Here is a 24,352-nt window from a genome sequence, read left to right on the forward strand (position 1 = left end):
GGGCACGTTCTGCATGGAGCACTGGGTGTTGTGCACGAACAATGAATCATGGAACACTTCATCTAGAACTAATGATGTAATGTATGGGGATTAACATAAGAATAAAAAAAATAAATAAAAAAAAATAATTACCAAAAAAAATTACAAAAAAATAAAAGGAAAAGAATTACAGAAATAACTTATTAAATAAATAAAAGCAGGAGGAAACTGGATCATTAAGAGTTGACCTTAGTCGGGGAACCTGGATGACACAGTTGGTTAAGCATCCAACTGTTGGTTTCGACTCAGGTCTTAATGTCAGGGTCCTGGGATGGAGCCCCGTGTAGGGCTCTGCGTTCAGTGCAGAGTCTGCCTGAGATTCTCTCTTCTTTTCCCTCTGCCCCTCCCACTCATGCTCTCTCTCTAAAATAAATAAATAAATCTTAAAAAAAAAAAGTTGACTTTAGTCTTAAATTAGCTAAGATTCCAGATTATTGATTGTTTTCCTCTCCTTTCCCATTCCTCCCATTCGTGAAGAATGAACTGTACTTCTCAAAGGACGATATCATTTTCCTACTTCAAAAAGTTTAGTTTCTCACCACCCAAACTGAAAAATAGCAGAACGGTAATCATTAAGGTATATCCTCAGCATTTGCTACCTGAGGAATTTTCCAAACATAGGGACTCCCAGCCCTCACCACAGAGATTCTGATTCAGTAGCAGTAATGAGGTCTGAGACTCTGTATTTTATGCTCTGTGTCCTAGGAAGCCGTCCTGCCTTCAGCGTCTTGGCCATCATGTCTGAAACACTCCTATCACCAGCACCATCTAAAACTTCTCTTTTATCATATTACTCTTTCTTCAAAAATCTTTACTGTTCCGTTCTTGCTTGCCAAATCTAAATTCTCTGCCCACCGGACAGGGCCCTCTACAATATGGTGCCACCCTAATGATCCAAATGTATCTTGCACATTTGCCGTAGGCAAATCTAAATACAATCAGGCCGGTGCTCCCTGCCACCAATGTGGAGCTTATTAGTGCCTCTGGCCTTTTTGTGTAGTCCTTGTCTGGAAAGCCTTCTTCTCTCTCTTCTACCTCTCCAGATCCACATCCACATCCACATCCACATCCTTCCAGGTCAGATTCAAATCTTTCCTTCCACATAAGCCATTTCTGATTTCATCTCACTTCTTCAACAGCACATGGTAGCCCTTAATGAATTCCTATGAAGTGACTAGTGTATTTCCTAATTTCTCTCTTTACAGATAGTTAACCTCCCTGTGAGTAAAAGTTATTTTTTTCTTCTACATCACTTATAATTTGGATTATGTTGAAACTTGTGGACACTTAGGATACCATCAATCCAATGCTCCCGTCTACACACTATCTTTGTCCCAAGCTAATGCCTGAGCCTTCCTGTTGATAGCAAGACATCTCACCACTGATCCTATTCAATGGAGCAAGACTGACTCTAATCTGAACTTGGCCAATGAGATCCTTCTGTAGGATTTTTAGACCCAGTGCCCAGAGATTTGAGGCCTTAAAAAGAAAAGTTTGGATGCTGACATCTTAATATCAGTCATGTTTCTTACTATGGGTAAAAGAGAGGCAGAAAAATCTAATGTTCAAATAGAGGAAGGCGCAGCTGAACAGAAACAAACAGAATCAAGGACTGGAGGGCATGTTTGGGTGATTGTTAAGCCTCTGCTTCTAGTTAATTCCAGAGTCTTAACTAAATTCCTGCCCCCGGGTTTAGCAAGACCCCCTCAGTAATTAATAAATTCCCCCTCTTTCAGTTCAGCTACTTTAAATAAACTTTCTACCGATTTCATCCAAAGAATCAATCTTCTTTATGATCCATTCTCCATGAGGCTGACGCATCGTACCTGCCCCTCACTGTCCACCTTCTTGAGCCCTTTTGGCCTGTTAGCCAAGAAGGAATAATATGTGACTGCTATTAACTAGTTCAGGCAGGATTTATGAGTGCCCTGTGATGCTGGGTACTAGAGATATCAGACTCTAGCCCCCAGAAATGCCCTTAGACCACGTCCATACTCCCAAGGAGAAGTTGGCAGTCAACCATTGGTTAAGCTCACTTCAACTCTGACCTTCCTTTGTTTCTGGAATGGGCACCCCCAACATCCCTGGAACCACATTTCTTCGTCTCAGAATTAACATTTATTAACTAAAAAAGAAAAATGCAAGGTTATATAGATTTTAACACATTCTCTCAGGTTTGGCAAAATGGAAAGAGGACTAAACCCTCTTTTTATCTCCTTGCAAGGAATTCATACTCTCAAACTTCACAGAACAGACTATCTCCTTAATATCTGACTTTCAGAGAACAAATCATTGAAACAAGTATCAGGTCACTAATGCTTTGACTGTTTTAACAAGTCTGCACATTTATATACATCCTTAAACTATGGATTTCATGAAGCAATGAGAATTCTGAGCACATTTCAAATATCTAAAATAAATGAGTTATTTATTTGCTCTGTGACCAACACAAGGATTTTGCACGGCTACGAACCTGCTTTTCACAGATAACATTGTAGCTGGTGGCCCAAGCCACGCTGTGGCCATAAAGAAACGTTCCCTCTTATTTTGCGCTGACTCTACAAAGCATATATATTTTTGCCTGCCAAGCATTCGAGCCTTCCCCCCGCCCCCGTGTCAGAATTATGAATTCTGTGGTACCAATGGTATTCTACCACACAAAATAAACAGTTAGTGGTGGTAAATGATTAGCAAGGGAATACTGCAGGTCCCATAGAAAAACCAGAACAATAAAAAAGTCAAAAACTGGTCTCTTGGACACTCCCGGGGTCTCTCCCCATGGACCAATTAACCAACACATTCAGATGTTGGCAGTCCTTCTTATTTTCAGAACCACAGGCCCAATTACGGGGCTCCAAACAGCTACATTTTATAGCTGAAATGATTTAGAGCCAATGTTTTCATTGCACAGTACGTGTTCCTCTTTGTTAAAACGAAAGTTCCCAGAGCAGGCCGCAAGTGAGGCGGGGAAGGGAGGCAGGCATGCAAAAAGATCTGACAAGCAAAAAGCCAAATGCAAATTAGAAAAAAAAAAACAGCAGTCTTTGGACTTCAGCCCTTATTCTTTGGGATTCAATGCCAAATGGGTATTGAAAGACACCCTGAAATATCACCAATTTAGAATTTATTTTTTGCCTTTGTTGAAAATGCTGCTCTGCCATAGGGTTTGTTGAACAATAAGCCTAATTCGATTACCAGAGGACAAGAAACTAGCCGTCCAACTATTTTGCTTTGTTAATGACTAAGTCAGGTAAACGATCAGAGACCCTATTCATTGTTTAATGCTCAACCATTAAAAATATTTGGAGTGAAGGGTGGGGAAATAGGCTTCCATTTTTTTTTTTAAGTAGGCTCTAAGCCCAGTGTGGAGCCCAGCCAAGGGCTTGAACTCACAACCCTGAGATCAAGAGTTGGACGCTTAACTGACTGAGCCACCCAGGTGCCCTAGGCTTCAGATTTTAATACAGATGAGGACAAAGCCTCAAACCTGTGTCAAGCCATCTGCTGAGGAGGAGAGTTGACCCAGTCTCACAGGTTTGGCCTATGTGGTTTAAATAAAGGAGACATCTTCCTTTTTGATTTGATTGCATAAAATCATTCTTCCCTGACCATCATCTTATAAATGAATTTTCTGTTCACAGTTCCACCTTGGGTAATTAAGAAATGACATATGATAAAAAGGGACTCTAACTCCGAGAGTGGTATGGATTTAACTGCTGTAAAACCTTTGTACTCGGTGGTTCTCCATGAAGGGAGAGAGGGATAGTGCCCTCCAGGGATCATTCGACAATGACAGGAGATATTGTTGGTAGTTACTATGAAGGTGAAGGGTGCCCCTGGCATCTAGTGGGAAGAAGCCAGAGATTCGGTTAAACATCCTACAATGCACAGGACAGCCCCCCGCCAGTCAAAAATTATCCAGTCCATAATGTCAATAGCGCGAAGGTTGAGAAATGCCATTTTATACTTCCACACAAATTAACCATTAGATCCTTTCAAAAGTTGAGCTAAGAGCAGGTTTCCATAAGATTTTATCTCATCTGAACAGGGTGTCTAGGGTGAGAAGGAATTAAGAAAAGGGTAGGAGGTAGCTCAGAGGGCAAGCAGAAAACTAAAAAGGGCTGTTACTGGAATTGAACACAAAACTTCCCTCCGTTTCACTTGGGCTTAAAAACTAATTACCTACTGGAGCCTTATTCATAATCAGCCTTGTTACCTCATCTCTGTTCTAAGAGATAACTCGGCTTCAGTACTGTTCCCACAAGTGTTCAAATTCTCCATTAACTTCTTCTTCACATGAGGAAACAAACTTCCCTTCTTCCTCACTCTCTTGGGGCTTCTCTCTGGATGTTTACATCCTAGAATTCAGCTTTTGATATTCAAGACAGAAAATAGGCCTTGTTTCTAACAACCTTTGAGTACTATATTTAAAGTCAATTTCACATTAAGCACCCCAAATTCTACATATTTTCTCTAGGAAACGATACTGGGAGAGAAATATCAGCCAACTTGGAGAATTCTCATGACATCATGGATACCGGCTCCCTCAGTTCTTTAAAAGTATTGATACAGGTCTCAGTCTATCAGATCAGCATTCCCCATCTGGTTTCCTTAGAAGAGTAGTCTCTTGTGTGTTGCCCCCAGAGTCATGCATTCAAATAAGATAATGATATTATACTAGAAACAAGCAACTGAGTGTGGACTCTGATCCTGGCACTCTGCCAAATGTTCTTCATAACACTATATTATTTGCCATACACAATAAGCCCTATGAACTGAAACTCATTATTCCCACTGCTACAATGGGGTTGGAAGATTCCCATCAGGGGCGCCTGGGTGGCTCAGTCGGTTGAGGGTCCGTCCGGCTCATGATTTCGGTTCAGGTCATGATCTCTGGGTCATGAGATCGAGCCCCACATCAGGCTCCGTGCCCAGCAGGGAGTCTGCTTGAGATTCTCTTCTCTCGCTCTCCCTCTGCCCCTCCCCCCGCTCACACACACACACACACACACACACACATTCTCTCTCTCTCTCTCTCTCTCTCACTCAAAAATAAATAAAATCTTTAAAAAAAAAGAAGAAGAAGATTCCCATCGTACAGGGAAGTAATTTGCCCAAGTTTCATGGCTAATAGTGAGCCTGGGATTTCAGTCCAAGTCTGTGCTCAAAGTCGGCACTCTTAATTACTACATCCTACTAGTGGGTTAAACAGAGTTTAAAGAAGAATTCTTTACTGCAGAATTTCTCAGACCCTTTAATATGCCATCTCTAATCATAAGCTCTAAATTTGTTTCCCAGCCTGATTTGTCCCATGCCACCTTTTTCACCAAGTATCCTGCATGACCAAATTCTCCACAGAACCTGTTGAGAACTACACCATGTTCTCCATCTGGAAGAGCCTGGTCAGAAAAAAATCTGAAGGGAAGCTCGCACCAGTTAGTTTTTCTCTAAGTGACCTGAGCCAGTGACCACAGGACCACCACGAAAAGCTCTGTGAAGTAGTACACGTGTCACGGGGCTGATAAGAGAAGATCATTTCCCAAAAGCAGAGGCCAAAGAGAGTCAGGGTTTTTGTAGAGTCTACTTTAGAATTTAAACCAAGCGTGGTTTTCTCCCTATGAGCCTCCTGTTGAGTTCTTTACCCATGAACAGCTGGAGAGCATTAAAAGCTGTGTGAATATTTTCTTACCTTCTAGAACAAAAGATATTAAACTGCCAAGGGAGGTTTGGTGACTTATGAAGTGTCCTGCATCATGAGCAGTTTGGTCGGCTGCAAGATTGGTTCAAAAAGGCCAAAAACGAAGTGTTACTATTGAATGAATTTCCACATTTTCATAATAACATTGTTAGCTTGTTATGCTTTTCAAAACTTTCCACTGTGTTCCTCACTTTTATAGTCAATATTTAAGTGGGATCATAATTCTAGGAGGATTCAGACCCTGGGGAACAAGGCAAAGTCAAGTAAAGAGCATTATATTCCATAAGTCACATATACTTTAGGGAAGCCAAGGGGAGAGACAGTCAGCAAAATAAAACCAGATGTGAATTTGATATGATTATACCAGCCCTTCCAATGGGACGAGCACTTTCAAATTCACATTTTTTTTTTTCTTGGAATCTGTTGCATCACGGGATTCTTTCAAATAAGTGAAACACTGAGCATCTCTTGCCCAAAAAGAATTACATGAAACCCACACAGGGCTTTTGAGAATTCATTTGCATTTGAATGATGCAAATTGTAATTTAGTATAATAAAGTCTGGAACTGAGAGCGAGAAATTATATGAACAACTCCACTTCCAGTCAAGTCTACTCCTAGTCCTCATCCCAACCTTTGGTCAACATGTCCCATCAGAGATGTTTTTCTGTAAAATAAGTCTTATCCTTGCTAACGCTGCCACACCTGCCTGTTGCTGATAGGATCAAATGTGGTGTACACGTGTGGTTATTTCCACCTAATAATGTATTCTCAAAGATTCCCCATGAACAACGGATGTTTTTGTCTGAGTCTTCTTTGGTACAATAGCTAAGGCATGATGGTGCCATAATAAGAGTGAACCTCTATAAGATACATTCAGGTTCTGATGTGGAATTAGCATAGAAACAAGTCTGTATTATAAAAGATCATATCTTTGCTGGAAAAAAACCCAATATTCATCAACTGTACACTATTAGACTACAAACAACTGTAAACATACCTTCTTATTTTCAAATTCAAATCGGATAATAATGCAAGAAAGATTGTCTGATCTATCCTCGGAATAGTTAACTCATGGAATTTCTAAGCCTGTAATATTACAACGTGGGGAAAGGAGACTACAGCATCACTATTTGGGGAGAGCATGAAGGGGAAAGACCACTTTCCTTCACTGGGCATGCGTGCTCTGTCACCACAGCCTAGTACTTGAAGCTGAGCTTAAATTTGGCAAAAACACTTTCATAAAAAGTATGAATTTATAGTCTCTTTATCAACTGTCAGGCTTCAGAGAATCTTAGATGTCATCTAGCATACCCACCCAGCCCCCTCCAATCAGGACTTACATCTTAGCTGGTGCACCTTTAACAGAGAGGCAGCTGTGGATGCTTTGAGGTGATTACATCCCATGTTGTGTTTCTACTCTGAAAATACTTCCATAAACAAAGCAGAATTGACTTCCCCAAAGTTCCTCGGGAACAGCACAAACTGAATCTGGTCCTTCTTTAAAAAGACGGAAAGGGGGACGCCTGAGTGGCTCAGTTGGTTATGCATCTGGCTTCAGCTCAGGTCATGATCCCAGGGTGGTGGAATCGAGCCCTGTGTCAGGTTCTCTGCTCAGCAGGGAGCCTGCTTCTCCTTCTGCCTCTCCCCAACCCCCTGCTCATGCTCTCTCTCTTTCTCTCTTAAATAAATAAATAAAATCTTTTAGAAATAATAATAATAAAAATAAAAAGACTGAAAGGCACACTATTCCACCCTCGAAAGGATCTGCTCTCCCTAGAGCCAAAGTTAACCCAGTCACTCAACCATTCCTCATGCGATGGGTGTGGAGACTACACACCCTTGCCTCCCTTCTCTGATACTTCCATCTCCCAACCTCCTCCTCCTCGACCCACCCTTTTGTGTTTGGATTTTGTCATTTTCCTTCCTTCCCTTCCTTCTCTTAATTGAAGTATGATTGACATACAATGTTATATTAGTTTCGGGTGTACAACTCAGTGATTTGACATTTATATACAATGCAAAACGACCACCTTGATAAGTCTAGTTAGCATCTGTCACCATGCAAAATTATTCTTTTATTGGCTATGTTCCTTATACTGTACTTTACATCTCTATGACTTATTTCATTATCTGGAAGTTTGTACCTCTTAATCCCCTTCATCTATTTATTTCATCCATCCCCCACTCCCCCCCTCCCTGGCAATCACCAGTTTGTTCTCTGTATTTATGAGTCTGTTTCTGTTTTGTTTTGTTTGTTCACTTGTTTTGTTTTTCAAATTCCAAATATAAACACCATACGGTGTTTGTCTTTCTCTGACTTATTTCACTTAGCATAATACCCTCTATGTCCATCAATGCTGTCACCAAATTGTATTTTTTTTAAGAAGAGGTTTGAGTTAAAAGAAACAGTTGTCAGAAAGGAAGAGCGGCAGCTTTACAAAACATTTCCACACAGCTCATCAGTTCTAAGCTGTTAGTTGACAATAAACATATGGGAGGAAACAACAATATAAGACAAATTTAGGAGCCCCATAAAAAATACCTGTAATTTCAATAAGACATTTTCCAGACCCTCATACCTGGGTAAAATCAAAGAACATGTTCTGTGGTGCCTTTCAGTTTTTAAGAAAGAAGTTAATCTTCCATTTCCCCCATCATTAATAACTCTGTGGTACTTTTATGCCTGTCTACCCACACAGATTACAGGGGGGCTCTGATAGAGCTCTCTAGTAGGGATAAATGCACTGGGCTGAAGAGTTTGAAAGGATTGTAGTTCAGTAACAGAAACAGAAAACTGCATTACATTTTTTTCATGAGGCAGGTTAACTTCTATATCATATGAATTGTCTCTATCACGAACAGCATCACATGAGAGATGAAAGTGGATTCTGTTAGTCCTCAGTCACTTTTATGAACAAAGCAGAGTGATTTAATTATATATTCTTAGGCTCCTAAAATTGGCTCTCCCTTTCTTGGCTCTTACAGTTTTCAATAAATACACACTAAGAGTCACAACTTTGGAGTTTCTTGACAATTCCCCAACAAAATATTTTAGATTCATTCACTTGTCTAAATTTATTTAGAAAAAATATTTAAAGGGCGATGATGGACTGGACCTAACCACATTCCAGATGAGCAGGATGTCCTAGATTTTCAAATTTACTTATTTCTTTTTTGACAAAATCCACAGTACATTCTCATTTAAGTAGTGTAAAATTAAAGGAAAAGTTCTTTTTTATTTTTAGTCTTTGATCTCGAAGACTAATCAACTCTAAAAACAAACAAAAACAAAAACACTAAATCGTGAATAATAAATGATTTCAATTAGGTCCCAGGCCAAAAGTCTGACTTTTCTCATCTCAAAAGAACTGACATATACTCTAGAAACAGAACTGGTTTCCTTGCATGTTTATAAGTGTTTATGTAAGTATAAAGCAATGACTTCTCTTCTCCTCTTCCTTTAAAAACAGAAATATTTTGATTGAGATTTTTATGTTTCATTGTCCCTTTGGAATCTGACACAAATCTGCAGACCCAAGCAGTTAGGTATTGCCAACAGCCCCTGGAGAAGTTAATCTTTATTTAGCATAATTTTAAAGCATTATTATTTAAATGGGTCCATTAACAGATATAATTTGAATTCAATTTTCATAGTCCTGTTGGTAACCAGAACACATGTTTTGGTGGCCGTATCTCAAGCTCTTCCACCTCCCCAGAGACTTGTAAGCGTGGATATGTTTATGGCCAAGTCACTGCCCTGTCTGGCTACACAAACAAGATGATTTGGGTCAAAATCATACAGAAAAAAATGAGGTTTGGTTCTCTTTCAAAGAAGGAAAAATAATTGCAATAGTTTTTGTTATGATTATGGCCATAAAATGATTTTTTTAATCCTCTCCAGAAACAATTTCAGATGCAACAGAAAACTTGAAAAAAAATGGAATGGGAAAGCCATTCTTAATATGATATTTGTACAACATCAATTCCCTACCTAAATGCAACCAAAAAGAGGAGGACAATATCTCTCTTTGGTGGATAAAAATGAATAAATAAAACTTGGGAGTGAAAAAGGAAAGCTATCTGAGAAGATGCATTAACAGAAGATTAACCTCTGAAATGCTAATAAGATAGGGAAGGAAATGATAAGAAATTTCGACCACATTTCTCCCTGCTGAGCCAGAGATAACAGTTCATCACTGCCAAGAGTTTGTTTATGCATTGTCATCTATGAAAATCTAGATACATTTCACCCTATTTTTATGTATGTAGAATATGAGCATTCTTAAACACCTCAAAACAGCACTAATTGAGGACATTTTCTTTAACTTTCACCTTTTAACAGGATCCATAACTCATTATGGATTCATCTCTATATTTCAGCTCTTGGTTTAAGGCCCCTAGTACCAGATATGTCAATCTACGGCTATCTAGAGCATTAACTGAAAATGTCAAAAGTGTAATTCTTCATCACAGAGGAAATAGAATTATAAAAATTAGATCTTTCAATTACGACTGACATTTACCACTCTAATCAAGGTTAGCCTTACATGTGGTTGGGGTCAGAGGTCAAAGGAGAATGATTCTGTACTCCAAAATAACTCAAGCACAGGTCTGCCATTAAGGTTTTGTTTCCACCATTAGTATTCTTCCATTATCTTGGTTCTCAGTCATAATAGCCACAATAATAGCTATACTTTATTGCAGATTTCCTATGCACCAAATACTGTGTTCAGCCCTTAATAACTGACATAAAGGAATCCTGAAGTATGGACACTAAAGTCAGACTCCAGGTACTTGAACCCTGGCTCTTGGAAAAATTACCTAACCTTGCTAAACTCCTGTTTTCTCAAGTATAAAATGGACTTGATTGTATCTATATCATAAGGTTGCTATAAAAATGATGAAAGATGATGACCAAGAAAATTAAACATTTTTCCTAAGATCACACTCAGCTAAAGAGATGGAAAAATGAGATTCAAACCTAGTTCTTATAATTCCAAATTTCTGAGTTTCCAAAACTGTCCACTGTATCACACCACCTCTGAGGGTGACCACCAACACAAACAGTATTTCCATTCCTGGGAGGAAATCCAGACCTTTGAGGTCCCAGGATAACGTAAGCAGACAGACCCTGTTTGACACTCAGAATTTTAGGAAATTATATTGGTGACATGTTGTTCCGGCTGGACATCATAGGGGCAGATATGGAGTTTCTGACCAACAGTGCCTGACACACCATAGAACACACACACACACACACCAAGGATTGAGGGTAAAGAATGAGTCAACTAATGAATTCTAAGAAATTCTATATAAGAAAGAGAAAAACTCCTACTCCCAGTGAAACATTTTATACTCCTTTCCCAACTTCAGCACCCTTCAAACACCTTGATACCTACATTTTTTGACAGAAGATGAGGGTACAATTCAGGAAATTTGGGATGAGTTATGGTGCCTCTTGATTGTAAGCTCCATGAAGTTGGGATGAACATCGGTTTTTGTGACCACTGTACTCGTACTACCTAGCACATGCTGTGTTAACACTCAGTAAGTACTCTTGAATTTAATTGAATCAAATTGCTACTGTGATCTTCCTCCATAGCGCACAGATATTTGACCCTCCTGTTTTGTCTTGAACTCTCAATATCTAGCAATATGCAATTTGACATACATTTGGATCCCTTCCACATTAAGCATCTGCAAGGCAAAGACCCAAAGCCACACAGATCAGACATATCAACTCAAGGAAAATGGAAACATTCCACATCAAAAGGAATGCACATTATTCTAAATGGCTCTGTTTAATATATAAGATAATGCAATTTGATAGAGGTTTGTAATATTACATGATACTAATCTGGATTTAATATAAACTTTCCTCCTTCATGAAATCCAGAAGCAGTCTCTCGGTGGTTTTTCTTTGCAAGACATTACAGTCATCTGAAGACCTAATTGGGACAAAAGAATCCATTTTCAAGGTGATTTACTCACAAGTTGGTTCTCATTGGAAGGCTCAGTTCCTCCCTAAAGAGGCCTCTCTGGAGGCTGCAGTGTTCCCTTAACATGACTCCTGGCTTCCCCTACAATATGTGGTCCAAAAGAGCAAGGTGGGAGCTGAGATCTTGTATGACCTAGCCCCAAAACCACATGCCATCGCTTTGGATCTTTGATGCTGTCTTGCCGGCTGCCTACCACAGCTTTCCTCCATAAAGACAAGTTTAGGAAACCGAAATAACATTGTTCATAAGCCTATATAATTTCTGTAAGCTTTTTGGAAATGTATGTCAAAGACCTTAAAAATGTTTATATCCTTTGACTGAATAATTCCACTTCTCAGAATCTACCCCAAAGAAATAGTCACCAATGCAAAGAAACATTTGTATTATGAGAGAAAAAAGTTCGTTTTTTATAAATACATAACTTTTATAAATAAAAGACCCAGGATAACAAAATGATTAATTAAAATTCACGTGCATCCATTGATGCTAAGATTCACCTTTTTCCACATGTTAACCTCTCTGAACTTGAACTATGTCTTCTAGTAGTCTAGTCAGCCAGCATCTTACTATCCCCATCAGACACGCAGTAGGCAAAAAGTAGCTGTAAGTGCCAGGCAAGCATGAACATGGTCACAGATGTTCATCTTGTCATCACCTCAGCTGAATTATGTACGTTGTTGGTACTACACATGTTGATTTCATTGCTACTTAAAATGTCTTTGAAGTAACACTGTGATTCAGCATTGAGACGAAAAGTTTTGTGTACACAGAAAGGCATGTAAACAGAACAGCAGTGGGTAAATTTTATATTGGTGAGGCAAATATTCATCACAGGAGGAATGATCACTATTCCACATTTTGTTCCAGAGCAACAAATCATGTGAGTACTTTATGGAACATAAGTAGACGAAGAGATGTTACATTTTGTTTTCTGAGGCACATGCAAATATATATGTATATATTGCATATGCAAATATGTATTTCTTTTACATGCCACATAATGCAACTAAAGGCAAAAGAATTGCCAAATCCCTGAACTAGAAAGAAATGTCAAAGAATTGAAAGGCTGGCATGACCAACAAATTTTTCATGGAAGGCGATCATTAAGGCTTTGTGTCACAGCTTAATTAGAAACATTTTTGTCCTTTCATAGCAGTATGTAAAATAATAATGTGTCCTAAAGTCAATGGCATCTTAAAATCACATTTAAAAGAAAGACTTCCTGGGGCCTTAAGAAAACTTTCGGCTTAAATAAAAATATAAAAGCAGCACACAAAATTGCCGTCACAGCCATGTTAAGATGATTTTAAAATAGTGTGGAAAAAGTGAAAGCAAATACATCAAAATGTTAAAAGTAAAATGAGATTATAGTTAATCTCTATTTTCTTCTTCCTTTTCATGTTCTCTAAATTGCTAAAAGAATGTGGTTTTTTTTAATTAGTTAAAAATAATATTTAGAATATTATAAACAGAGATGGTAATGTACCCTCCCAATGCTTATAACTTCCTTTATAACCCATTATTGTTATCCATCTAAATCTTTTTTGAATACATTTATATTTCATATCCTTCTTCTTCTGTGAGAAGTACATCCTATAGATTCATAAGCTTCAAGTTTTACCTCCTGCCTGGTGTTGTTGGCTTGGCCAGTGCAGGTCAACCCAATCTACATTCTTCACACTTTCATAATCTTCAGTAAAACTTTCACAGCCTTGCTATTCCAGCCATAAATGCTAGTTTATTAGTTTTTTTTTTTCCGTCCAAATATTGGAGCTCTTTCAGAAGACTTTAGGACCTTTCCAACTCATCTTTCTCAGTACTTAATAATTATTCTGAGCTCACCACCCAAGGCCTTCCTGAGATCAGGTCTATAGCAGACGAAGTATATCCCCACTTTATTTATCCAATCGTGACATCTTTCCATTTCTTTCCTATGTGACATAGAACAAAAGAGGATACGCATCTTTTCCTGGGCATACGAGTGATCAAAGGGCTTTTTAACTGGCATATTCTGCAACCATGGGCTTTTGGATAGCAACTTTAACATCAAACATGAGAATTTCTGAGATCACTGAGAAAATGAATGAGGAGAGCAGAAGGCGAAGATGGAACGGAAACAAGGAGATATGGAAGCCGAATTGAACCTCAGAACTAGGCGACTCTGAACGAGCTGGATTCACACTGGGGAATGTATCCCCAGGCCCATCTTCCTCTTTGCCCCGGATGTTTCTAAGTGTTATTGCATTTGCAAAATCCTTCTCTTTCTTCTTTTGTCTCTCTCACGCTTCTGCAGCCGAAATAAATTGTGACCCATTGCCACAGGCAGTCTTGGGTTGCAAACAAGAAGCAGGATGAACCCAACCTCCCACGCTTGGGCCCTTCATCCTCAACACTAACAGAAGACCTCCCCCAAAGCAGCATCTCCATTTGTCTCTGCAGTTCACAAGCTTCCATCCTTGGGCCTCATACACTCTTCTGTCACTTACCAAAGCTGATGTGGACCTGCTGCCGAGGTGGCAAGAGTATCAGAGGACCACCCATCAATTCCACCAGCGAAGGCCACCATGCCCCAAACAACACTCTCCCACTGGCACCACCAATCAGCCAAGTCCCTAAATCCAAAGTGGATTACCAGAAGTCATTTCCCTTTAGTCCCTCCTACAAGCGTATTCATTTCATGGTATAATGATCAACTCATTGAAGCATTTAACCTGCAGCCCACAAGCATGTTCAACTCCCTATTTTCGCCCTATCCCACCCCCAACTGGTTAAAATAATAAATAAAGAAAATCAGGCTTTAATGCTAGTCATTTACAAATAATAATAAACGTCTGAACTGGTCTGAGATTGAAATTCAAGACTTACTTGGCTGGAGCTAGACTTTTCCCAGACTTGGACACAGAGGCACGGTGGAAGAAGATGGGATGCCGGGGCACCACAGCAATATAGAGCTCATTTCAAATCAGAGACTCAGCACATCTGCTCTTTGCAGGGAGAGGAGAAGCCAGAGCACAGATTTGGGGGAGGAGGAAGAAGGGTCTACTATAAGTGTCTTGTCACCATTACATTAAGACCTAAACTTTGTAAAGTCAGAATCTGCCAAAAATAGCAAAGGAAGGATATATCTCATTGCTCTGTCATGTGTGAGACGTTCATTAGCATTTCATGCAGGCAGGCAGAAAATTGCTCGAGAAAGGAAGAAATCACATTCCTAGCTCATTCCCCACCAAGCACTGCAAATTTGGCATTCCTGCGCAGGAGGAAACCATACCCTGCTGGCAACAGACTTATCATCAACCCAACTCACAATGAAAACACAAAGAAAGCGAAACACCCCTGCATCTTTATTGCTCTCAGTACCTTGTGAGTATTTATCAGACTCAGGAACATTTCCTGGAATCATTACATAAACTCTCTGTTCTCCCAAAGTACCATGCTCCCTACCTGAATTCTGTTTAATTCATTGGAACAGAGGTATAATTAGTTTCTTTAATGAACAACAAACTCTGAGGCATCTGAGGAAGTGGGGAAAGAGGGGAGGAACGGCATGGTTGTGCCCGAGCACCGGAGGGAGGCTGGGTGTCTCCTGCGTCTCAGCCCCATCCGCTCCGCCCCCTTCAGAAGTGGGGTCCCCTCTGACCTACCAGGCTAAGATGCTACCCAGCCCCAAGTGATCAACTGGCCGCGATGCTGATTTTGACTTGCATCTTTGAGGTTATGTTGGTGCTTCTAACTCTGCAAGTTTCTCAATTATCTATGGCAACACAGAACTCACAGAACTCGGAAGCAGATGAAGGCAAGTGCTTCGATTACTTGACCCCGTTTTTCATCGCACCCCTTAAGCAGAACTGATTAGCAAGGAACAAAGTGGACAGTTTTCAATTTTCCCTCTTCCTCCCTTAATGGCCCTGCTCCTGGCAGAAGAGTAATAAACAGGGACGATCTAAAAGCCACGCGTCGAAGGGGGACAGGCTGGATAATGAGCGTCTGAATGCGGAAGCGTCGCTTCTGCCTCTGCGCCCACCCGGAAGTTGAGGGCTCTGTCTCGCGGCGGCCTGGAGGGACCAGTCTGTGGTCTGAACGGTGCTTTGCACTGTCAATTTATGCTGATAGAGAGGACAAAAAAAAAAAAAAGCTATTACACTGTATTTAGTGTGTGTCTTTGAATTGACTTTCTGTCACCTGCCTCTCGGCGACCTCTGTTGCTGCAGGCGGGAGACTGACAGCGCTCCACTGCCGTTGTCAGCGAACGTTCCACGCTGACGTCGCAGATCACAGAACCAAACCTTGGCACCCTTTCTTTTCATTCCGTAGCAGGATTTATTCCACCTCATCCAGTCCTCGGGGCTCATCATTCAAAACGATAAAAACCAAAAGGAACGACCTGAGAATCTTAGCTAGTTAGCGATTTAAACATCGAGTTCTTTGCAGAACATTGAGCGACATGGGGAAAGGCTCAACATATTAATACTAAGTGAAAAAACCAGGATACAAAATTATAGATGCAACATGATCTGACTGGATTATGCGCATATGTATGTGTGTGTACTTCCAAAATATTAATCTTGATCACTTCTTGACAATGCAGTTAAGAGTAATTTTAATTTTCTTCTTTGTGCTTTCAAAAATTTACTAAATTGAGAGTGTATTATTTCTATAAGCAGAAAGAAAATAATCTTTTCAAACTGCTACACAGATGTAAAATATTCCTCTGTTTAAACCTGCATTTCGTTGTTTATTTATACTACATTCTACTACACTAACTCCACACCCTGTCATCTGGATTCCCCAAGTCCCACCCACATGGTTCAACTCTGGTTCTAGCATCCAGAATGCAAATGAAGTGAGCAAGCTGACTTCTGGGTGACTCCTCAGTACATCATGTGTCAGGAAGCAGAATGAGCCAGGGGAGCTAACTTCTGGTCCCCATCCTGCTCCTAATAGTTATGTAAGAATCTTGGAAATCCCTCTGAGCATCCTGGGCCAACTTCTCCCCATATATGAACTGAAAGGTTAGGCTGGATGACCCAAGGGCCCATCTTGCCTGAAACTTCTACTTTTCATGAGCTGCTGGATCTAACTGCACCAGAAGTTCCAATCACCATGAGTGTGAGGTTACTGCAAAGTTCCGTTCACAAGGCAAATGATTTTCATTCAACAGGAAATGGTGAAAGCCAAGAGTCATAAATATCCATAAATATGTGCTGTTTTATCTCGGAACAAATCTCTCAGGCAAAATAGTCATTGCGGATGTAAATACAGCCTAAACCTCTACGGTATTAAAAAGGGGGTAGTGTGAGGGGGTTCAAAGAAGAGATCAGTAAGGTGGTCTTTCAGAAACATTAAATTATACACTATCCCAAACATAAATAAGGAGTTTGCTGTGTACCCAACATTTAAGTTTAAGAGTCTGATTCACTCGAATCATTAGGTGACTCAAGTATAAACACCTGGTATGGTTAAAATAATCTGGATCTGAACAATTAGTCATAGAAAATATAACCTTCAACTTGGATGAGATTACTGACATTTTAGTTAATTTCTTAAAATTATGCAAGTAATACATAAATTTGCCATCAAATAAAATTCAAACCATACAGATGTACTCTACATATACAGTAAATGGAAGTTTCCCTTCAAGTCTTCCCCCTGCCCACAGCTCTGCCCACAGGTGACCTATGTTGTAGACCCTTTTTGGTTTTTTTTAAGACTTTATTTATTTATTTGAGAGAGAGAGACAGAGAGCACTAGAGAGAGTGAGCATGAGTGGTGCGGGTGGAGGCAGAGGGAGAGGGAGAAGCAGGCTCCCCACTGACCAGGGAGCCTGACATAGGGCTCGATCCCAGGACCCTGAGATCATGACCTGAGCTGAAGGCAGATGCCCAACCGAGTCACCCAGGCACTCCGACCTTTTTTTTAAATGTGCTTATCTTCACATGGTTCCTATCTCTCCCAAAGCACTACAAGAATATCTACAAATGTCAAATGTCTTTGTTCTGTGAAATATAACCAAAAACTTGACAAATTTCTTACTAAAATGGAATAGTTCCTTTCCAAAGAAAAATCCATTACTTAACCTCTTCTAGAATGGATTCCAACCATTATTCTCTATCTCTGCTCATCTTCTCTTTAAAATAATAAACAGATCAACATGGATCTTCAAGGAAGAAATGCTACTGGGACACCACGAACAGCAGAGAAGCCTCCGTGTGTGTGCGCAGCTTTTGACTTCCCAGACACGGGCACATGCAGACCTTTATTAGCTCAGACTCTCGGAGCTCAGCAGATGCCCCCGGTTAGTTACCATGTGAAAACACGTCCAGTCTGTGGGAACTGCTAGCAAACAGGATCATAGCTCTTCCTTCTCCATCTTCGTTCCTCTCACTCTCAACTCCTCCTTCTCTGCAAAACTATTCCCAGACAGAGCTACGGTTCAAGAAGAATCCGGTATTTTGGAGGTACGAGAAGTCCAGAGATGGCTCTTAGAGATTAGTCCCAAGGCTTTCATAATTTAAATGCTGACATGGACAATGTATTACTGGAAAACCCAATTTTCTGGAAAGTCTTAAACACAATGAAGGTTTTGCAGAGATCACTTAAGTGTGGAGCCAATAGAAAAGAAAATAATTTGGGGCACCTGGGTGGCTCAGTCATTAAGCGTCTGCTTTCGGCTCAGGTCATGATCTCAGGGTCCTGGGATAGAGCCCCGCATAGGGCTCCCTGCTCAGCGGGAGGCTTGCTTCTCCCTCTCCCACTCTCCCGGCTTGTGTTCCCTCTCTCACTGTGTCTCTCTCTGTCAAATAAATAAATAAAATCTTAAAAAAGAAAAGAAAAGAACTTGTGAAATTAAATACAATTAACCAAACAGCTCAAGTCTAAAACATTATTGAGCTCAGGGAAGGGAAATGATGGGTTTTTTTTCTTAAAATAGAGGAAATATACTATATCTACTAATAAGTATCATTTATTGGTGCTTACTATCCTAAACATCTTATATAAGTTAAACAATTTAATTTCAACAACAAACCTACAGGAAAGTACTATTATCATCTTCATTTTAAAGATGAGCAAACTAAAGAACAGAGAGCTAGTTAAGTTTCATCTCACGGGATCTGGGCTCTCCCACCTTGTAGCAAAATGGCTGCAGCAGTGTCAGCCCTCACATCTCTTCCCCACACCATCCAGAGGAAGAGAAGTTCTCTTCTGGAATTCACACTCTCATTGGCCAGATTGTGTCTCATGCTCTTCCCATGGGGACAGGAAGACTGGGATGTGCCAATTAGACTAAACCAATCAGAGCCACCTAATCATATACCTGGAGGGAGGGTCGATGTCACCTAAACTTCCTGGCTGAGAATGGAGGTAGTAGGAGAAGGGAGATAATGGATCTTGGAGAGGTAGCCTTCTCTGAAATGTTTACCATAGTGTCCATCAACCAGAAAAAGAAGAACAGAAAGTTTCTCCAGTGGTACAATGATAAGCATCTACCAGCTTGAAACTATTAAGTCTTATTGGCATTATTTGTCCTGAAACAATATGTCCTCCATGCAATTACTTTTTCAAGAAAAGTCAAAGTTTTATTCTATCCTCTCTTTCCCAGAATCAATTTCTCCTGGGGACAACAGTAGGTTTGTAATACATGTTGGGCACTCTCAGGAACATATGTGATCATTTTTTTTTTTAAAGATTTTATTTATTTGACAGAGAGAGAGATAGCGAAAGCAGGAACACAAGCAGGGGGAGTGGGAGAGGGAGAAGCAGGCTTCCCGCCGAGGAGGGAGCCCGATGTGGGACTCGATCCCAGGACCCTGGGATCATGACCTGAGCTGAAGGCAGACGCTTAACGACTGAGCCACCCAGGCGCCCCATATGTGATCATTTTTTATGAGGAACTTTGATAGTGCAGAATTAAGACTATTATATACTTTTTGATTAGATAAAAATAATTTCAAATAAGGAGTTTCTTTCTACCTATTCATCTTTTATGCATGTGTTATTTCACCCCTGAGTTATGGAGTTAATGCTTTGCTTACACACAAGCAAAGCACACAAATGAAATCCAGAACTGTATGAGTCCTTATGAAGTACTCAGAACTATTTCTCTGCTTTTATTCTAAACAGATAATTAGCTATCCAATTTAAAAGATGTTCTCAAATGAAGATGCCACAGTGTTCCTTGAGAACACATTTTAAAGTTTAATGATCTTTACTATCAGCAGGATGCCTGTATTGAAACTAACATTGAATTCAATTTAATCCAGTGAATATCTGTTAAATCTGGAGTACCTACTATGTGATCATCCTGAAGCTCATACCCGGGTCTCAATAGAAAACATCGTCCCCATTAGCCTTCGTAAACTAGAAGACCACAGCTGTACACAAGCCCCACACAAGTTAGTCAACATATATGTATTTGAGTAGCTGTGCTAGGGAAAGTGACATGCAAACAGGCATAAACATTATCCTCAACCTCACCTTCCCAGGATACATGTTTACATTTCATTTTCCTGGTCCTCATCGTTTCCATGGCTTTCCTCTGAACCTCCTGCTAGTTTTCCACAGCTATGATAAGTTGATGTCTCACAATGGAACTCCACAAATAGAAACAACCAAATGGATCCTAGAAAAAAATAGTGGCTTATTTGGGGAAACAGATTCCCAACCACAACCCTTTTACATTGAGTTGCGCTTAAATGGAAAAGAAAAATAAGTATAAAACTAAAAGAGTAAACATAACAGATCTCCACTAATAATCCGGGGGAAACGCTTCATATCATTGTTACTAGGGATGACTAATCTGATAAAACCCTTAGCTAACACCAGCTGCCCATAATCAAAATAGACTCGCAACCATTCCCAGGCCCACAATGTGCACACAAGCGGCCGAGAAGGACTGATTCTATCAAAGCCTAAGCAGCTCCAAAGTTCATTTAGTTCTGCTCCTCAACAAGCTTCAAAACCATTTTAGACCTCTCCAAGGGGGTGTAAAGCTCCAGAGCAGGCATATTAGGGAGTGATTGAAGTCATCTCATTTAATGCAAGAATCCCTCTACAACCACGGTTATCCATTGATGCAGCCCCAGGGGAGCTGGGCAGGGCTGCCCCAGCGACCTTTGTCAGGTTCCAAATATTGGGAAGCCATTCCTTACAGTAAGCCACACCCCTCCTCTCTGTCATTCCCACCACAAGGTGTCTAACCCTCCCTCCTTCTGAGGATAGGGCTTTAAAGAGAGGAAGACAGCTATCATGGTCCCTTAGTCACGTCTCCCACTGCCAACATCTGACCGCATGGGTATCGTTTGCATCTATCTTTCTCCCTGTCACTTTGGTTCACAAGCTACGTGATCCAAAATCTAGACTTCCTGCAAAAACTTACCTGCTTCCTTTCCTACCATATATTTTTTGTTGTTGTTAGAGGTGTTTATGTTTATTTTGTCCTCACTCAGAATTGAATGAGTAAGTGCACCAACGCACGTCATAATAAGCCTTTATCCTGAGGATGTCCTTTTCATCACGAGTCAACATTTATGCTGCTTTGTGCCCGTTTAAACTCTACTCTGCTGCTTTCCTCTGCCTTGCAGTCTCTCCGTATTCAGTCTTCTCTATGCAGTTACTCTTGCCCAGTGGATTAAGGTCAGGTAGCAAATGCCTCTCTTCTACATCATCTAATTGATCATGCTGCTGTGACATTTCAATCTCTGCTGCATCGGGAGAAGCAGCCTCACGTTAGAGGGTAATGCTATGGAGGGAAACACAGAGACAGAAAAAGCCTATTAACCTTCAGAAAATGAGAGTACATTTTGTGCTTCTCTTAACACCTGATTATTTTCTAAGCAGTAAAACTTCCAATTTATTAAGCCCTAGGTGGGTAGGGGATGCTTTATCAAACGGAGAACATGAGATACCACTTTTACACGATTTTGTGGCAATCACACAAACTGGGAGAGATTGGAGTAATGACCAATCTACGAAAGCCACAGACCTGATTCCGAAGACTGAGGTGCTCTGTCTACACATTTCTACACTGAAATTTGCACAGATAACGCTAACGTGGAACTCCAAAAGGCAGAATTCAGACCTCGTCTGAAAGACCTGGGATTACAACCCAAAGTACCCAATACAGACCCAGGTTGTACTGTGTATCAGCTTTACCCATCTTAACTCACTTATCCTTCAAAACATCCTGTCAACACCTGGAAGATGGGCTCAATTTTATGGACGAGTTCACTGAGGTTTAGACACTTGTGACTTGGCGAAGCTCACGTGTCAAGTGGAGTTAAAATAGAAAACAAAATCAATCACTGAATTAGTATAGTACACGTGTTTCTCATAATTCCTCCTCTTTGAGATCTAATATTACAAAATTAACCTCTACTTTTACTTGCCCTAGAGTTTGATTAGTAGTACAGACAAAAGAGACAATCAGAGGGGAATAAGGAGCCCAAGAAGGCTGCCGACATATGTCCTGAAGGATATGTCACCAGGATGCTGTCTGGCAGCCAACCCTGATCTCGGCCTCAGTGACTTGAGGGCAAGAGAGAAGCCATCCCACGCTGCTAATCATGCAGGAACACCACAAAGCTGTCTTGGCATCTGCTGCTGGCCATCCTCCTTCTGCTGCTTGCTGCAGAAACCTGACTCCAAAGACCCAGCTCCACTTGGAATATAGGACCTTCCAAAATATGGAAGCCCCGAGAGAGTACCCAATTTTCCCCTGTCTCTGGGGTGAGGTATGAAAACCCATTTTTTAAAAATGCTCCAAGGACAGGGAGAGACAATTTTTTTCTTTTTCATTTTCTGAGAGAATTGAGACGTTTCCCTCTGAAATGTTTGTAGGGGAAAAAAAAGAAAAAAAAATCCTTGGGGTGGGGATGCCATTTTCCTTCTGAAATTTTCCAGGGATTTCTGAACCTTCACACCACTTACTCCAGTATTTTTTTTTTAAAGATTTTATTTATTTATTTGCAAGAGAGAGAATGAGAGACAGAGAGCCTGAGAGGGAGGAGGGTCAGAGGGAGAAGCAGACTCCCTGCCGAGCAGGGAGCCTGATGCGGGACTCGATCCTGGGACTCCAGGATCATGACCTGAGCCGAAGGCAGTCGCTTAACCAACTGAGCCACCCAGGCGCCCCCACTTACTCCAGTATTAAGCATGTGAACATCGTGAACCTTTTTAAGGTAACTAAGAGAACAATCTCTGCTTTGCCATTTTCTTTATAATTCTTTATAATTTCTTTCTCTAGGCTAGTGACATATGTTCCTTCATCTGTAAAATGATGATAATATTAGCCTACTCCAGGGACATCTTGTAAGAATAATAGAGAAAAGCCTTTAAACCCAGTTATAGCAACCATCCCCATACACAAAGGTTTCGAAGGGATTTGGGAGGAGTGGGAGGGAGCACAGAAGGAGTAGGATGATAGGAGGAAACTCGGAGAAAGAAGCACAGCCCACCTCTCCCCAAGCAGTAGCATTCTAGCTTCTCTTCCCCTAATACAAGCCCTCTTCTATGATCTAGTTCTTCTGACCCAGCAGGTTCTCCATCAGACTTCCTCCAGGTCCCAGGGAACTATTATTTCCACATTAAGGGCCCCTGCTTAAGATTTTGTTTGAGATTCTCCCATTTTTATATATGCCTTGCTGCTTTCCAGACTACACAAAATATGCTAATGCCATGGCTAAAGATTCTTGCATTAAGAAAATTATAGTAACGTGGAACCTGTTGACTTTTCACCTTAGAGACCAATTACATTACCATCCACTTCCCGCTCTGGTTTAACAACAGTTGACAAGCTCATAGAGCCTCATATCAGTAAAAGCAAAGCGGGTTTACAGGGCCGACCATCCTGTGATGCTCACATACCCAGTCAGCCTCAGAGGTAATAAAGTGTTACACATTACTGGAGAGCTAAGGAAAATAAAAGAAACAAACTTCAACTGAACACCACCATGGCAGAATTATGAAAAAAATGAAGGCATTGCTTGATTGGATTTAAAAGAAAATTGCATAAAGAAAAAAGAACATTTCTTTTGGTCCACCCAAATTTGTAACATTTAACTCTACTGGAAGCACTCAATTGGCAGAGAATGTGTATCAGTGATTATAGGTCAAGCCACTAACAAAAACTCAGGATTCAAAATGTAATAACTTATAATTGGCCTTTTTTAAATCACAAATGTCAGTATTTTCAAATTACTAGAATATGTTTCAATAGAAATCACTCTTTAAGCCCAAATGTCCATCGACAGATGAATGGATAAAGAAGATGTGGTATATATATACAAAGGAATGTTACGCAGCCATCAGAAAAAATGAAATCTTGCCATTTGCAACGACATGGATGGAACTAGAGGGTATTATGCTAAGTGAAATAAGTCAATCAGAGAAAGACAATTATATGATCTCACTAATATGCGGTATTTAAGAAACAAGGTAGAAAATCATAGGGAAGAGAGGAAAAATGAAACGACGAAACCAGAGAGGGAGACAAACCATAAGAGACTCTTAATCTCAAGAAATAAACTGAGGGTTGCTGGAGAGGAGGGGGTGGGAGGGATGGGGTGGTTGGGTGATGGACGCTGGGGAGGGTATGTACTATGGTGAGCACTGTGAAT

General features: G+C 40.4%; 1 protein-coding gene and 1 long non-coding RNA gene across 7 annotated transcripts in view; one reads left to right on the plus strand and one right to left on the minus strand.

The window, feature by feature from the left end:
* The window catches only part of LOC115941740 (uncharacterized), an 85,387-nt gene that overhangs the window by 23,450 nt on the left and 37,585 nt on the right, over nt 1-24,352 (minus strand). For 4 of the 6 annotated variants that reach the window (XR_014143824.1, XR_014143826.1, XR_014143827.1 and 1 more), the window contains 2 exons: nt 20,214-21,477; nt 10,682-15,844 (listed from right to left, as the gene is read on the minus strand). This is a non-coding gene — a long non-coding RNA (uncharacterized LOC115941740). Of the gene's footprint in view, nt 1-10,681; nt 15,845-20,213; nt 21,478-24,352 lie in introns of those variants that run through there. The other 2 variants (XR_014143825.1, XR_014143823.1) reach the window with 1 other exon arrangement.
* The window catches only part of SCEL (sciellin), a 732,032-nt gene continuing 727,206 nt past the window's right edge, over nt 19,527-24,352 (plus strand). The window contains exon 1 of the mRNA XM_081815076.1: nt 19,527-19,609. The gene's annotated coding sequence lies outside the window, so the exon portion shown is untranslated. The remainder of the gene's footprint in view (nt 19,610-24,352) is intronic.

The sequence above is a fragment of the Leptonychotes weddellii genome, chromosome 3 (assembly GCF_054177405.1).
Source record: "Leptonychotes weddellii isolate Sample4059 chromosome 3, ASM5417740v2, whole genome shotgun sequence".
Classification (NCBI taxonomy): domain Eukaryota; kingdom Metazoa; phylum Chordata; class Mammalia; order Carnivora; family Phocidae; genus Leptonychotes; species Leptonychotes weddellii.